Genomic DNA, 18736 nt, shown 5'->3' on the forward strand with positions numbered 1-18736 from the left:
CTGTATATATATATATATATATATATATATATATATATATATGATAGGTTTTTTCAGATATCATAATTCTTATAGAATATATAGAAATAACAACTTATTACTAAAACAGGAAGAAAATTTACTTTTTAATGCAGCTGACTGAGTGTTTTATACAAAGATACATACACACATCTAATATGTAAACAACATAGAACAAACATGTAATCCAATGTTAAAATGTCTGTTCTGGAAATATATTCAAAATTAGCCCATATAATTTTATGGGCTAATATATGCACGTAAATAAGTTTACGTGCATATATTTAACTCATCATTTGCCTACTTTTTATTTGCAAACATTTCAGAAAACTCGAAAAGCAAATGTTGGTCCTTTCTTGTCGTAGTTTAACAACAACACGGTGATGAATGTGCACGCGTGTGTGCGTGTGTGTGTGTGTGTGTGTGTGTGTGTGAGACCGTAATGCAGGAGTCACGTCGAGGTGAACAGGAAACTTCACAGCTTAGTGACGTTTCTTGACCTTTTCCTCCCCCTGAGCATGTTTCATAAGTCTTCTAAATCCACCCCAGTCCTCCTCTCTGACCCCCGGTGTTCCCCTGGTGGCGACCCTCTGTGTTCCCGATATAGAAACATGCTAAATATATATATACGCCAGACTGTTGTAAAAATCTTAACCGGATTGTCGGCGGGTTGTGTGTTTATTGTTTGGCAGGTCATTAACCCTCCTGTTATGTTCGTTTCTTACATACAGCCGTGATGTTCCCGGGTCAATTTGACCCGGTTAATGTTGAATCATCCAAAAGTGGTCAGAACTATAGTTTGTACATCATCACCAACAACATTACTAACAATTAAATCAGTTTTTAGTGGAATTGAGTTATTTACCCCTCCATAGATCAGAGTTCAATCAGGAGCACTCACTCGTTTTAATGAAAAATACATGTTCAAACTATTTTTTAGGAACATTGAAAGAATCTAAATCTAAATTGCATTAGTCTACCATAACATGTATTTTCTCCTACATTTTATTTGCATTTTGTCTGTTTTTTTTTTTCATGGGGTGATGTAGATAAATAGAGATGAGACACCTGTGCTGTTCAGGGTCATAATGACCCGCCCACTAAAAATCAAGCCAAATGAGTCAAAAAGGATTTGTATTGAAAGTAAACGTTAGTTATGTTTATTTTTAGTGTTAAGATGCAGAAATTATATGATAAAAGATGACCAAAGGCCAGCACACAGTCATCCTCTTGGTGCATTCGTATGTATCTGCAGAGTGTAATGTTGTAGGACTTCTCCGCAACCATTTTGTATGTTTGGCCCCTCCCCTGCTAAGGCGTGCGTGGAGTTTTCCCACAGGGAAAAATAAAGGTTCCCGTCAAAATAGTATCTGTATTACTCGCACAGGTGGGGTCGTTAGAAAGAGAATGTGTGTGGGTCTGAGATTGGGATGAGACAGGGTGTGTGTCTCTCCCAGTCAGACAGAAAGTATATTAGAAGTACTATACGACATATATATTCGTTGAGACATGAAAGAAACCCTCACATTAGTGTCCCATGTCCAATAAAGGTGTATTTAGGGGGAAAGTTAGAAGATGATAAACATTGTTTCGTCTGTAAAGTGTGCTTCTCATGTCGGGTGATGGGCACACAGCAGGATAGAGATGGTTCCCATAACAACCACCTGATTCTTTTGTTTGAAGTTTGAAATGTGTACAACTTTATATATGGGGTTGTGAACGGGGTGTGTGTGTGCTGATATGTTTGTTTGTGTGTGTGCTGGTGTCTGTGCGTGCATGTGTTAGTGTGTGTGTGTGTGTCAGTGTGTGTATGTGTTGGTGTGAGTGTGTGTGTTGAAACTTGGTGGGAGGGAGTAAGAAAGACTGTCCTACATTTACAAAGAAAGAAATAGTCTAAACGTGACTCTTCTGATGACTTTTAGCCTTCACTTTCACAGCCGGGTCAAATTGACCCGGGAACATCATCTCTGTTATATAAACCTGCAGGGGGGGTTGCAAATACATGATATTTTTTATTTTTTTTAACGTTGATTACACTAAATAAGGTAAGCAGAAGAAGTTTTATACAGAAAGAGTACTTTGAAGTATTTTTCCTAGATTTTCAAACTTTGAAACGGGTCAATTTGACCCGCAACATAACAGGAGGGTTAAAAAACCTGCCGTTGCATCATAACGTTCCCTCACCCAATACAATATGCACGTTCTATGATGGTAAATAGAGGTAAACGGCAATTTTATTACATTTATTAAATGTTGCTTAAAATTTAGATTGAAGGGGCAATGTTATTTTTTATTATACAGTAAAAATAAATGATATAAATATATACACACACAATAAATATATAGATAAATAATATTCATATATTTAATATATATACAATATATATATGTATACATATATATATATATATATTGTATATATTTATTTATATATATACAATTCATATATTTAAACAAAAATAATATAAATATACACAATATTTATATATTTACATATATATATGGTATATATAAATACCATATATATACAATTTATATTTATTTATATAAAAATAATATTTATATGTATGTTCCAAATATTTATATATGTTCATCAATATATTGTATATATATGATTCATATATATTTAAACGCAAATAATATATATAATATATATAATATATATATATATTATATATGTATATGTATATATGAACAATATTTATATAGTTACATATATGTTTTATACATGTATACATTGTATATATAGATTCAAACAGATAATCTAATATATATATATATTTTAAATTATAATTTGTGTCTCCATTTTCTTCTGTCATGATGAATAATATTTCATATTTAAAGAAACAAGTGTAAATAACATCCTGAAGCCAGTATCCATAGCCCCAAAGTAACTGCTTAAAATTACCATCTTAGCCGGCTTTAAACGCTGTAAACCTTCTACGCTCGTGGTCCGGAAATCTTTTGACGTCAAAGTGCTGATGCAATCACAAGAAGAGGCAAAATATTATTGTTTCTTTATGGCGCCTCCTGAGAATGGGTTTCGTTTAAAAATATATATATATATATATATAGTCATATTTTTATCATTCAATTCCGAGCTGTTGGCCATAGTTCCGTAATAACATGAATCGTTGAATAGAGGTTTTTGGAAGAAAAAAAAAATCTGCATCTGCAACACTCTAATCTGTATCCAGGTTAAAACATAGAACACATTTCCAGTTTTTAACCATCCTTATCTTGTATCTCCATTAAAGGGTTATTGTGGATGATATTTTGTTCATGTAGAGACTAAAGCACTAATAATCACACCGGTTTTCCAACAGAAAACAGGTACTTTTGAGTCCCCGCTTGGCAAAATGAAACCATTTCTCACATTCCAGCTCTCCCTTTTCTCTCTCTCCCAGTGCCGTTGAATATTTCATCCACAAATATATTCGTGCCAGAATGGAAACAAAGCTCTTCATGCGGTGAAAGCATTTCATTTAGCGAGAGACTGACGTGCTTCATCATCATCTTCTTCATCCTCGTTTTCAGAGCGAGATAAGCACATTGTTTTAAAACGCAACTGTGAACCCATTTGAATATTTCTGTGGGTTGAAAAACTTTATCATTTGAAGAAAAGACTTTGATTGACAACTCACGCAAGCTGTGTCGCTATGGCTAATGGCTTGAGATAGCCGGAGAGAGAGAGAGAGAGAGAGAGAGAGTTTTTAAGTACAAATGTGTCTGATTTAAAGTGTGTCCCTGTAATGAAGGTCTGCACTGGTGTCGGTGTCCCCGCAAACCAAACACATTCTGTGTGATGGACCCTTCGGGCTGAAAAAAGTATTTTTTTCTGAAAATCAACATTTGAAATGTGCACTTGACCTCTGACCTGGTCAGATTGACGGACGCTCACTAGACGATGGGGGGATTTATTCTACTGGACTAATCTGGGAAATGAAGAGCAGATTATTCGGGTGAAGGTAGCGTGGGTGACAGCTGACGGGCAGGAGGCAGAGAGCTAATCCGACGTTACGGGAAGACGTAGTTTGCGACCGAAAAAAAACAATAACAAAAAAAGACGTCATTTGATGGGACTTATTGTAGGTCAGTGTTACGATCTCAGACACTTAGGAAGTAGGACCCAATTGCACGACCCGGGAGACAGAGATAAAGTATTTGTAAGTACTTTATTTTTCGGTTCTGCAGTGAACAAAATGAAAGCGCTCACGTAGTGAGGATCAAAACTTTCCAAGAGCACAACATAACCCGACCTGATCATGGCAAAAGACCAGACGAACTGACAAGGAACACTGGGAGACAGGGGAATTTAAGCACATGGTAACAAGACACAGGTGGGACCAATCAGGGGAGGGGCTGACACTGATGAGCATAGGAGACAGGTGTGATGACAGGTGAAAACAATCAGGAAGCCTGGAATGAGAGAAAGCGAACATAAATGACCTGAACCTCTCTAGCATATCTGTCGGTGCACAACATTACCCCCCCCTCTAGGGCCAACTCCTGATGGCCCAGGCTGATTGTAAAAGTCGTGGATAAGAGTCTTGTCTACGATAAATGAAGCAGCTATCCAGCTTCTAGCCTCAGGACCGTAACCTTCCAGTCTACCAGGAATTGCTTGCCCTCCCCTATTACGGACCTCCAGTAGCTTACGGACCTTGTAAACGCCACCCCTTCAAAGAACTGGGGCGGTGGAGGGGGCTTGGAGGCGGGAACAAGTGTGCTCTCACACACCGGCTTGATTCTACTAACGTGAAACGTTGGGTGCACTCTCAAGGTCCTGGAGTGTTGCAAGCGACGCCGGGTTGATGACTCTGGACACTGGAAACGGACCCACAAATCTCGGAGCCAGTTTCTTTGAGGCGACATGGAGTGGTAAGTCTTTGGTAGAGAGCCAAACCTTTTGGCCTGGACTGTAGGAGGGAGCGACCCTGCGATGAACGTCCGCAACAGCCTTCATCCGAGCTGAACTGAGAAGAGACTGGCGAGCACCAGCCCAAACTCTGCGACAACGTCTGATCATGGCATGTGCCGATGGAACCATCACCTCTTCCTCGTTGTTAGGGAAAAGTGGAGGCTGGAAACCATTGACACAATGGAATGGAGAGAGACCTGTGGCCGCCGTGGGAAGGGTATTGTGGGCAACCTCGACCCATGTGAGGTGGTCACTCCAGGTGGTCTGGTTCCGGGAGACGAGACAACGAGCGTAGTCTCTAGTTCTTGGTTCAGACGCTCCGACTGTCCATTTGACTGAGGGTGATATCCTGATGACAGGCTGACGGTGGCACCTATGAGTCGACAAAACTCTTTCCAGAAGGCGGAAATGAATTGTGGACCCCTGTCGGAAACAATGTCATTAGGGAATCCATGGATCCTGAATACGTGATTCATCATGACCTCTGCGGTGACTTTGGCAGAGGGAAGCTTGGTCAATGGGATGAAGTGAGCCATTTTGAAAATCGATCAACCACTGTTAGAACCGTAGTCTTGCCTCTGGATGACGGAAATCCTGTCACAAAATCCATCGAAATGTGTGACCAAGGACGATGGGGAATCGGCAGCGGCTGGAGCAAGCCCATCTTAACTTGAGATGAGGTCTTATTACACGCACACACCGGACAAGCCGCTACATACAGCCACATTTTTCTTCATGGATGGCCACCAGAAACGTTGTTGAATCCTGAACATTGTTCTTGCTACTCCCGGATGGCACGAAAGCACAGATGAGTGAGCCCAGTGGATGACCTTGGAGTGAAGAGCCTCAGGAACAAACAGCAGATTGTTGGGACACTCGCTAGGTGCTGGATTCATGACATTTGCCTCTTTAACGTCTGACTCCACTTGCCAGGAAAAGGCTCCGATCACCCGGTTAAGTGGAAGGATGGTCTTGGGCTCTACCGCAAGTGGTTCGGGATCGTAAAGACGAGACAAAGCATCGGGTTTTGATTCTGAGACCCGGGACGAAAAGAGAGTGTGAAGTTGAATCTACTAAAGAAAAGTGTCCACCTGGCCTGACGGGAGTTGAGACGCTTAGCCTTTCTTATATATTCTAGATTCTTGTGATCTGTCCAGACTAAAACGGTGGCTCTGCACCCTCCAGCCAGTGTCTCCATTCCTCGAGGGCAGCTTTTACAGCTAACAATTCCTTGTTTCCCACGCCATAATTCCGCTCTGCCGTTGTCAACTTCCGCGACAGGTAAGCACATGGATGCATCTTGTTGTCTTCTGCAGAACGTTGAGACAGTACTCCTCCAATTCCCTCATTGGAAGCATCCACCTCGACCATAAACTGGCGCTGGGGATCTGGAATGGTGAGTATGGGAGCTGATGTGAATCTATCTCTGAGAAGTTTGAAAGCAAGATCCGCCTGGGGGTCCACTTGAAGGAACCTTAGGAGAAGTCAGAACATGCAGAGGAGCAGCAACAGAACTGAAATTCCTAATAAACTTCCTATAGAAGTTAGCAAATCCTAGGAACTGCTGAACCTTTTTCCTGGAGTCTGGTGTGGGCCACTGGGATACTGCACTGACTTTCGAGGATCCATTTGGATATGATTAGGTGAGACTATGTATCCTAAGAAAGACACCTCTTCTGTGTGGAACTCACTTCTCTGCCTTGACATATAGCTGATTATCCAGTAGTTTCTGCAAAACTTGGCGGACATGGTTGACATGAGATTTAGCGTCTGGGGAGAAAATCAGTATGTCATCCAGATACACAAACACTGAAATATTCAAGAATTCCCGCAAAACCTCATTCACAAAAGCTTGAAACACAGCCGGTGCATTGCACAGTCCAAAAGGCATTACCAAGTACTCATAGTGACCATTCTGAGTGTTGAATCCAGTCTTCCACTCATCCCCTTGTTTTATTCTAACCAAGTGATATGCATTTCTTAAATCCAACTTGGTGAATATCTTGGCCGTTGAAGCAGTTCAAAAGCAGATGACATGAGTGGCAGAGGATAGCGGTTCTTCACCGTAATGTCATTTAGTGGACTGTAGTCTATGCAAGGTCTCAGAGACCCGTCTTTCTTTCCCACAAAAAAGAATCCCGCTCCGGCTGGAGACGATGAAGGACGGATAATCCCTGATTTGAGTGAAGAGGAGATGTATTCATCCATTGCTGTTCTCTCAGGTCTCGAAATCGAGTAAAGTCTCCCCTTGGGAATGGGGGCTCCCCGTAAGAGATCAATGGGACAGTCAAAATCTCGGTGAGGAGGTAGCGACAAGGCTTTAGACTTGTTAAACGCTTCTTTTAAATCATGGTAACAGGAAGGTACCTTGTGTAGATCAGGATAGTCAGGGTGATCTATAATGATCCTACTAGAGTCTGTTGGTGCATTAACAGGTTGCAGTTTACACCTGCCCTTACAATCCTCTCCCCATTCCTTAACTTTCCTGAAGGCCAGTCTATGTGAGGATTGTGGATCTTCAACCAAGGAAACCCCAAAATAATCGGGTGCTGAGTCGACTCAAAATATGAAATTGCATGCTCTCGGTATGGTCCTTATTTATAGTAATCTGTATGGGCTCAGTGCAATGGGTAACTGTGAACAACAAGCGGCCGTCTAAGGCACTGGCACTAACAGGATGAGATAGCGGACAGTTTTTTTATAGCTGTTTGACTAGGCCCCAGTCTATAAGGCTTTCGTCAGCCCCTGAGTCTATTAACACACCCTGGTCAATGGTCTGATTGTTAATACAAATGTCTACCTGAGTAACAGGTCGAGGAGGGAAGTCTGCAGGAAACTTGCTCACCAGCGCACTCCTTTTGACTGGTGAGCACGATCTTTTCCCGGGCATGAAGCGAGTTGATGACCCGGCTGGCCGCAGTAGAAACAGCAACCCTCCCGTAGACGGCGCTGCCTCTCCTCCAGAGAAAGCCTGGTTCTTCCAAGCTGCATGGGTTCACCGGAGTCATTCGGAAGTGTAGTCCTCAGATGGTCCGGTAACATGAGCTGGAAATCCTCCGCTGGCGGCGCGACCCTCCGAGGCGAATTCTGGAAGCTGGGAATAACATCTCGGTTGCGTCGACGCTCCCTCTCTCTTTCAACAAGGCGGTTATCGATCCGGAGGGACACAGCGATGAGGGATTCCAGATCCCGGTGTCTCTCCAGTGGAGCCAGCTGGTCCTTTATCGGTTCCGAAAGTCCTGTCATGAAGGCGCCACGAAGAGCCGGAACATTCCATCCGCTGTCCGCTGCTGCTGTACGAAACTCGATGGCATAATCAACCACCTGACGGTTGAGCTGACGTATTTGAAACAGTCTTCTGCTGGCCTCCGTAGCAGGCGATGAGTGGTCAAAATGCGCCTCATAGTCTCTATGAAATCGCCAATGAGTAACATAGTTCGGTGTCTCTAGACCATTCTGCAGTAGCCCAGGCTGCAGCTCTTCCCGTTAAATGAGACACAATAAACGCCACTTTACCATGCTCAGATAAAAAGCTGCTGGGTTGTGTTGAAAATGCAGATCACACTGTACCAGAAAGGCTCTGCAATTCGAAGAGTCTCCGGAAAATCTCTCCGGAAGAGCCAGCCGTAACGGGAAGGAAACAGCCTGACCTGGGTCGTCAGCTGGAGTATTGACAGGCAAATTCTCAGCTGTGGATGACGTCACCGGAGGAGCAGTCTGTTGATGAGTGAAAAATTATTCATTTGGGCAACCAGTTGTTGCATCTGTGTAGATAATTCTTCCTGAACCCCGCCTGGCGTCCTCTCAGCTCTTGTATTTCCCGGCTGACTTTGTCCAGTTTTTCCTCGTGATGGAAAATCGTCACGCCCTGTACCGACAGAGCGGCGTGAAGCGTTCTTGGGTCGGCTGGGTCCATAATGTGGTCAGTTCGTTCTGTTACGATCTCAGACACTTAGGAAGTAGGACCCAATTGCACGACCGGGAGACAGAGATAAAGTATTTGTAAGTACTTTATTTTTCGGTTCTGCAGTGAACAAATGAAAGCGCCACGTGGTGAGGATCAAAACTTTTCAAGAGCACAACATAACCCGACCTGATCATGGCAAAAACCAGACGAACTGACAAGGAACACTGGGAGACAGGGAATTTAAGCACATGGTAACAAGACACAGGTGGGACCAATCAGGGCGGGCTGACACTGATGAGCATAGGAGACAGGTGTGATGACAGGTGAAAACAATCAGGAAGCCTGGAATGAGAGAAAGCGAACATAAATGACCTGAACCTCTCTAGCATATCTGTCGGTGCACAACATTACCCCCCCCTCTAGGGCCAACTCCTGATGGCCCAGGCTGATTGTAAAAGTCGTGGATAAGAGTCTTGTCTACGATAAATGAAGCAGCTATCCAGCTTCTAGCCTCAGGACCGTAACCCTTCCAGTCTACCAGGAATTGCTTGCCCTCCCTATTACGGACCTCCAGTAGCTTACGGACCTTGTAAACGCCACCCCTTCAAAGAACTGGGGCGGTGGAGGGGCTTGAGGCGGGAACAAGTGTGCTCTCACACACCGCTTGATTCTACTAACGTGAAACGTTGGGTGCACTCTCAAGGTCCTGGGAGTTGCAAGCGCATACCGCCGGGTTGATGACTCTGGACACTGGAAACGGACCCACAAATCTCGGAGCCAGTTTCTTTGAGGCGACATGGAGTGGTAAGTCTTTGGTAGAGAGCCAAACCTTTGGCCTGGACTGTAGGAGGGAGCGACCCTGCGATGAACGTCCGCAACAGCCTTCATCCGAGCTGAACTGGAGAAGAGACTGGCGAGCACCAGCCCAAACTCTGCGACAACGTCTGATCATGGCATGTGCCGATGGAACCATCACCTCTTCCTCGTTGTTAGGGAAAAGTGGAGGCTGGAAACCATTGACACAATGGAATGGAGAGAGACCTGTGGCCGCCGTGGGAAGGGTATTGTGGGCAACCTCGACCCATGTGAGGTGGTCACCCAGGTGGTCTGGTTCCGGAGACGAGACAACGAGCGTAGTCTCTAGTTCTTGGTTCAGACGCTCCGACTGTCCATTTGACTGAGGGTGATATCCTGATGACAGGCTGACGGTGGCACCTATGAGTCGACAAAACTCTTTCCAGAAGGCGGAAATGAATTGTGGACCCTGTCGGAAACAATGTCATTAGGGAATCCATGGATCCTGAATACGTGATTCATCATGACCTCTGCGGTGACTTTGGCAGAGGAAGCTTGGTCAATGGGATGAAGTGAGCCATTTTGAAAATCGATCAACCACTGTTAGAACCGTAGTCTTGCCTCTGGATGAGGGAAATCCTGTCACAAAATCCATCGAAATGTGTGACCAAGGACGATGGGGAATCGGCAGCGGCTGGAGCAAGCCCATCTTAACTTGAGATGAGGTCTTATTACACGCACACACCGGACAAGCCGCTACATACTCGGCCACATTTTTCTTCATGGATGGCCACCAGAAACGTTGTTGAATCCTGAACATTGTTCTTGCTACTCCCGGATGGCACGAAGCACAGATGAGTGAGCCCAGTGGATGACCTTGGAGTGAAGAGCCTCAGGAACAAACAGCAGATTGTTGGGACACTCGCTAGGTGCTGGATTCATGACATTTGCCTCTTTAACACCTGACTCCACTTGCCAGGAGAAGGCTCCGATCACCCGGTTAAGTGGAAGGATGGTGTTGGGCTCTACCGCAAGTGGTTCGGGATCGAAGACGAGACAAAGCATCGGGTTTTGATTCTGAGACCCGACGAAAAGAGAGTGTGAAGTTGAATCTACTAAAGAAAAGTGTCCACCTGGCCTGACGGGAGTTGAGACGCTTAGCCTTTCTTATATATTCTAGATTCTTGTGATCTGTCCAGACTAAAACGGTTGCTCTGCACCCTCCAGCCAGTGTCTCCATTCCTCGAGGGCAGCTTTTACAGCTAACAATTCCTTGTTTCCCACGTCATAATTCCGCTCTGCCGTTGTCAACTTCCGCGACAGGTAAGCACATGGATGCATCTTGTTGTCTTCTGCAGAACGTTGAGACAGTACTCCTCCAATTCCCTCATTGGAAGCATCCACCTCGACCATAAACTGGCGCTGGGGATCTGGAATGGTGAGTATGGGAGCTGATGTGAATCTATCTCTGAGAAGTTTGAAAGCAAGATCCGCCTGGGGGTCCACTTGAAGGAACCTTAGGAGAAGTCAGAACATGCAGAGGAGCAGCAACAGAACTGAAATTCCTAATAAACTTCCTATAGAAGTTAGCAAATCCTAGGAACTGCTGAACCTTTTCCTGGAGTCTGGTGTGGGCCACTGGGATACTGCACTGACTTTCGCAGGATCCATTTGGATATGATTAGGTGAGACTATGTATCCTAAGAAAGACACCTCTTCTGTGTGGAACTCGCACTTCTCTGCCTTGACATATAGCTGATTATCCAGTAGTTTCTGCAAAACTTGGCGGACATGGTTAACATGAGATTTAGCGTCTGGGGAGAAAATCAGTATGTCATCCAGATACACAAACACTGAAATATTCAAGAATTCCCAAAACCTCATTCACAAAAGCTTGAAACACAGCCCGTGCATTGCACAGTCCAAAAGGCATTACCAAGTACTCATAGTGACCATTCTGAGTGTTGAATCCAGTCTTCCACTCATCCCTTGTTTTATTCTAACCAAGTGATATGCATTTCTTAAATCCAACTTGGTGAATATCTTGGCCGTTTGAAGCAGTTCAAAAGCAGATGACATGAGTGGCAGAGGATAGCGGTTCTTCACCGTAATGTCATTTAGTGGACTGTAGTCTATGCAAGGTCTCAGAGACCCGTCTTTCTTTCCCACAAAGAATCCGCTCCGGCTGGAGACGATGAAGGACGGATAATCCCTGATTTGAGTGAAGAGGAGATGTATTCATCCATTGCTGTTCTCTCAGGTCTCGAAATCGAGTAAAGTCTCCCTTGGGAATGGGGCTCCTAAGAGATCAATGGGACAGTCAAAATCTCGGTGAGGAGGTAGCGACAAGGCTTTAGACTTGTTAAACGCTTCTTTAAATCATGGTAACAGGAAGGTACCTTGTGTAGTTCAGTATATTCAGGGTTATCTATAATGATCCTACTAGTGTCTGTTGGTTCTTTAACAGGTTGCAGTTTACACCTGCCCTTACAATCCTCTCCCATTCCTTAACTTTCCTGAAGGCCAGTCTATGTGAGGATTGTGGATCTTCAACCAAGGAAACCCCAAAATAATCGGGTGCTGAGTCGACTCAAAAATATGAAATTGCATGCTCTCGGTATGGTCCTTATTTATAGTAATCTGTATGGGCTCAGTGCAATGGGTAACTGTGAACAACAAGCGGCCGTCTAAGGCACTGGCACTAACAGGATGAGATAGCGGGACAGTTTTTATTTTTAGCTGTTTGACTAGGCCCCAGTCTATAAGGCTTTCGTCAGCCCCTGAGTCTATTAACACACCCTGGTCAATGGTCTGATTGTTAATACAAATGTCTACCTGAGTAACAGGTCGAGGAGGGAAGTCTGCGGAAACTTGCTCACCAGCGCCTCCTTTGACTGGTGAGCACGATCTTTCCCGGGCATGAAGCGAGTTGATGACCCGGCTGGCCGCAGTAGAAACAGCAACCCTCCGTGACGGCGCTGCCTCTCCTCCAGAGAAAGCCTGGTTCTTCCAAGCTGCATGGGTTCACCGGAGTCATTCGGAAGTGTAGTCCTCAGATGGTCCGGTAACATGAGCTGGAAATCCTCCGCTGGCGGCGCGACCCTCCGAGGCGAATTCTGGAAGCTGGGAATAACATCTCGGTTGCGTCGACGCCCTCTCTCTTTCGAAGACGGTTATCGATCCGGATGGCCACAGCGATGAGGATTCCAGATCCCGGGTGTCTCCAGTGGAGCCAGCTGGTCCTTTATCGGTTCGAAAGTCCTGTCATGAAGGCGTCACGAAGAGCCGGAACATTCCATCCGCTGTCCGCTGCTGCTGTACGAAACTCGATGGCATAATCAACCACCTGACGGTTGAGCTGACGATTTGAAACAGTCTTCTGCTGGCCTCCGTAGCAGGCGATGAGTGGTCAAAATGCGCCTCATAGTCTCTATGAAATCGGCCAATGAGTAACATAGTTCGGTGTCTCTAGACCATTCTGCAGTAGCCCAGGCTGCAGCTCTTCCCGTTAAATGAGACACAATAAACGCCACTTTACCATGCTCAGATAAAAAGCTGCTGGGTTGTGTTGAAAATGCAGATCACACTGTACCAGAAAGGCTCTGCAAAAGAGTCTCCGGAAAATCTCTCCGGAAGAGCCAGCGTAACGGGAGGAAACAGCCTGACCTGGGTCGTCAGCTGGAGTATTGACAGGCAAATTCTCAGCTGTGGATGACGTCACCGGAGGAGCAGTCTGTTGATGAGTGAAAAATTATTCATTTGGGCAACCAGTTGTTGCATCTGTGTAGATAATTCTTCCTGAACCCCGCCTGGCGTCCTCTCAGCTCTTGTATTTACCGGCTGACTTTGTCCAGTTTTTCCTCGTGATGAAAAATCGTCACGCCCTGTACCGACAGAGCGGCGTGAAGCGTTCTTGGGTCGGCTGGGTCCATAATGTGGTCAGTTCGTTCTGTTACGATCTCAGACACTTAGGAAGTAGGACCCAATTGCACGACCCGGGAGACAGAGATAAAGTATTTGTAAGTACTTTATTTTTCGGTTCTGCAGTGAACAAATGAAAGCGCTCACGTAGTGAGGGATCAAAACTTTTCAAGAGCACAACATAACCCGACCTGATCATGGCAAAAGACCAGACGAACTGACAAGGAACACTGGGAGACAGGGGAATTTAAGCACATGGTAACAAGACACAGGTGGGACCAATCAGGGGCGGGGCTGACACTGATGAGCATAGGAGACAGGTGTGATGACAGGTGAAAACAATCAGGAAGCCTGGAATGAGAGAAAGCGAACATAAATGACCTGAACCTCTCTAGCATATCTGTCGGTGCACAACAGTCAGGACACGATATTTTTTCGGAAATCTAATAATTTGCAAGGACCAGCTATAAAGAAGCTAAATAAACCACAGGAATATCGTGAACAAGTATCTGATCGGGTGATATGTACGATGTTCTTACTGCTCAGTCTTGTGGAAATATGACAAACATTTTTTTTTGCCAAATAACGGCCAACCGGAAGTTCACCAACGCCATTTATTTCAAGACTTTAGAAGTAATGAGACAAATGAAGCTTAAATTCTAGACATGGTCCATTTTGACTTCATTCTATATCCGTGTGTTTAGAGAACAGATGGCATGGCACAACGCTTCCTATCGTCTGCGTTTAAAAATAATAATAACCGTGTCACATCATCAAGACACCGGAACCCTTTTCACGCCGCATTTGGACGATGACCTTGAAGGTCATCGCTGACGCAGGAGGATAATTGCGTCTAATGATCTTTCGTGCAACAACAACAACAACAACAACCAAGAAGGCTTCCGTTGAGGGAGCTAGTGGATGAACAACTGTATCAGAAAGTAGACGAAGGAACCACAGAAGAAGAACCGAGTTCCGGGTTCTGCCTCCGTCTGTGCATCGCCGTCTTTTCTTGCCCTTTAAACTCTTTCATATCTTTCTCCAATTCGGCCCTTTTGATGACAATCTCCCTTTCCCCTCTCTCTGCATAGACCTAAAGTTAATCAGAGAGGCACCAGAAAAGTAGCTGACGCAGCTCTGCCTCTCACAAAGACACGACTCTGTGAATATATACGGAAACAGAGCAATTCCACTTCCAACAAGCTCCCTGATCTTTTGACCTGCGAGTGTCACATCTAAATTAGTCTACGATCTGTATCTGTAGTGTATGATAAATAAGCAAAAACAGAACTAAATCGTTAAAAAACTGAAGGACGACCGATAACATTGACAATAAAAATATAAGTTATTGCTTATTTTTTAAATTGTTTAGGGTAATGAAACTACGATAGCTCGTTTTTTTTAGTGTGCAGCAGACATATTTCTTTCTTCAGATTGATGGAAGAATCTGAGAATTGTACAAATTCAGCGATACGTTTACTCTGACCTCCGAGACGTGACAGGAGAAGGTGTGTGTTCTCCGCCCGTCAACATGAACCTGTACTTTGTCCCCAAGAGGTCAACATCCTGATGAATCTGATTGGCCCCTTTGAGTTGCTCTAATCCCATCAGAGCTCCCTGTGACACACACACACACACACACACAAACACACAAGTTCACGGTTCAGGCTTCTGACTCTCTGCATGCCGGAAGGATCGGCGGCAGATCCCCCCCACCACACACACACCTCCCCCCTTCAGGCCGGCTCGGCCAGGGTGTGCCATCTCATGGCGAGGCCTCACGACTGCACTGGGCACCGATGCATGGGTGGTTTTAGGAGCATATTATTTATGTATCAATGCATTATAAAAACTGAATAAAAAGTTTTTTCTTTCATTTATTTATTTATTTATTATTTATTTTCGTCATATGTTTGGATTTTTTTTTAAATGATAAATGTTCCCTTTTTTATTTATTTTGTATTATTATTATTTGTTACTTTATTAGGATGTAACGACTCGTGTGTAGACCCAAATGCACCCTCGACTCCAGGGATCCTTCGAACTTATATTCCACACTCTAGAAACGGCAGGCAGAGTATCAACAGGACGAAGGGCTGGTAGGTTCACGGGGAGTCGGACTCGCGGGTTAACCAGGGACAGGCAGGGTCGGCAACAGGAAATCCGTCTAGAAACAAGTGCTGGAGAGTCTGGCATAGAAAAGGAAGAACAATCTGGCAAGGTGTGTGTGTGTGTGTGTGTGTGTGAGGCAGGAGACTATATAGGGACTTGATTAGTGATCAAAGACAGGTGTGTGAACAGGTGAAGGAAGTCAGACTGACGAGGTGGGAGTGACTGAACCATAGAGTGAGGAGCTGAACTGTGACAACAGGTGTGTGAACAGGTGAAGAGAGTTAGGACGGGGAGTGAGGAGGGTGTGGAGCTGAAACTGTGACATAGGAGGAGAAAGCTAATACATAATTCTCCCCCCCCCCCTCCATCAATGTCCATCTGTCCTTGGACAAAGCACCTGACTTGCAGTCGCTGCTGTCGACCAATCGCTGTGGAGTCCGTAGCAAAGTCACCATTTCCTGTTTTTAATAAGGTTAAAGTGAAATAACAAATGAAGTCTCTTCCTCAACGCTGAGCTGTGCAGTGACTTTTAAACAGTCCCAGCGTGCCGTCGTGTTGCTTCACCCGAGTACAAAGGAAAGCAACGAAACAAATCGATATGTCTGTTGACCACAAAACCGCTCGTCCCAAATGTCAGCATCAATAGATCATCGGCAATGAAGCCGTCCACACGTTTTAGCGTATTGGTACAAAAACAGAACTGTAACCTTTTAGTATTCCCCGGTAACAATTTGAAACCATTTAAATAAAATGTGTTAAATCATTGTGTCCCAAGTAGCCTCAGGGCGGACTATTAATAAAGCATGTAACGAGTGGAAAGCTCTCCATCGGCCGGCAGCCGCCGCCCCAGCAGGCTGTGCATCGTAATGTGGCGGCTCAGCGGTGAGGTCACTGTCTGAGCCCGTCCTTCATTCTTCTATTTTATATTATTTTAACTCTGTTCTTTTTTTCTCTCACCGAATCTGTCCGGCCTCACCAATTATCACAATGCGAGGCACATCTGACTAGCACTCACAATCAATGGTAATTAAATAACTTGTATTCCCAGATATGGTTTTATCAATGGCCGACTGGTGCCCTGCTTCAATATGCCATACACACACTCATGGAGATCCTCGTTCCCAGGTTTATCTATAAGAAATCAACAGAATTGTATGATTATCCTTTTGAATTAATACTGTACCGCCACCTGTTGGTAGAATTGTAGGAAATATTGCGCACTTATGCATTCCACAATATTCCTAAATGTGGTTAAAATCCAATTAGGCATGGTCGAGTTATGGCCAGTTAAGTGCATCAGGCCACGCCTTAAAAATGTTGATTACCAATTAAAGACAAACTTTAAGTCACGCCCCCAAATATTTTTGTTCAGGCTCATCTGAATGTGATGGTTGGTATTAGATTAAATATGCGCCAACAGAAGAAGGGAAAAACATTATCCAAAATGGTTGATGATAACATTGGGGGCGTGGCCTATTTGAGTTAAAACAGCTTAATCTAATGAAGACACTGTGCAAATATTGTTTTGCTACACCTTGCATGGATCAATCACACAATGAGTTGAACACTTAGTAAATAAAACGGTGTCACTGCCTGGGCGAAATACATCTTTTGGTTTCCGACATACCACCGTGTGAGCCAGCCAACAGGCAGCCAACCGGCAGCCAATCGGCAGCCAACCAACCAACCAACCGCTAACCAACCAACCGGCAGCCAACCGGCAGCCAACCAACCAATCGCTAACCAACCAACTGGCAGCCAACCAACCAACCGCTAACCAACCAACCGGCAGCCAACCGGCAGCCAACTAACCAATCGCTAACCAACCAACCGGCAGCCAACCAACCAATCGCTAACCAACCAACCGGCAGCCAACCGGCAGCCAACCGGCAGCCAAGCAGCTGGTTTCCGAGGTGTTGAAGCTGCAGATCCCTCCTCAATCAGCGTAGCCAGACATGAGCCTCACAGCCAGAGGAGCTGCAGCCCCCCGCTCGGCTTTAATGTCATTAACAGGTGGGCGGCAAAAATAGATCGAAAGGAGGCATAGCATCTCACTCACTCACACACACACACACACACACACACACACACACACACACACACACACACACACACACACACACACACACACACACACACACACACACACACACACACACAAACCCCGGCTCCTTATCTGTGTGTGTGTGTGTGTGTGTGATGTATTTAAAGTACGTTTTGAAGCAGAGGCTCGTCCATAAAATGTGTAGGTTAGTGTAAACAAACTGATATATTTACACACACACACACACACACACACACTCATGCATATACACACTCATTCCTGCACAACCAACCAACAGAGGTCCATCAACTAAATCCAACCAAGTGAGGACCTCTGTTTTCTGCTCATTTAGAAAAACTTCAAAATAAAAAAGGATTGTAATGTAATCTCCCTCCCCACTCCCCACCCTCCACCCCATACACAGACACACACACACACACACACACACACACACACACACACACACACACACACACACACACACACAGACACACACACGCACACATACATTTGGCTCAGGGAACCCAGATTCTCAAGGGGCTGCAAACTAATACACAGGCATGCACACGCACATCCACATATAAGTAGGGATGGGCATCGAGAACCGGTTCTGTTTTAGAACCGGTTCGAAGTGAACCGATTGTTTGGGATCGTCAGCCAAATTCTTTAATGGTTCTGCTAACGGTCCTCTGTGGCGTTGCGCACGCGCAAACTTTTTTAGTTTCTTCTTCAGACTGCAGCAAACATGGCAACTAGGCAGAGGCGTTCTAAAGTTTGGCTCTATTTCACACGACAAAACGTGCTCGTGTGAGGTGAGAGAGCGCTCACCTGTGTGCGCGCATTACGGCTGAGCGCAGACAGCATTTAACGGAGCGGAGCAGCGTGCGCTCTGATCGCTCTTTTAATGAAGTATCGATACTAAAACTATGCTAAATCACATCGTTTTTAACGTACGGGTACTTTGTTAGTATCGATACACCGTGCAGCGTGACAGCAGCAGATGTAGCGGACTAACATT

The sequence above is a fragment of the Pseudoliparis swirei genome, chromosome 1 (assembly GCF_029220125.1).
Source record: "Pseudoliparis swirei isolate HS2019 ecotype Mariana Trench chromosome 1, NWPU_hadal_v1, whole genome shotgun sequence".
Classification (NCBI taxonomy): Eukaryota; Metazoa; Chordata; class Actinopteri; order Perciformes; family Liparidae; genus Pseudoliparis; species Pseudoliparis swirei.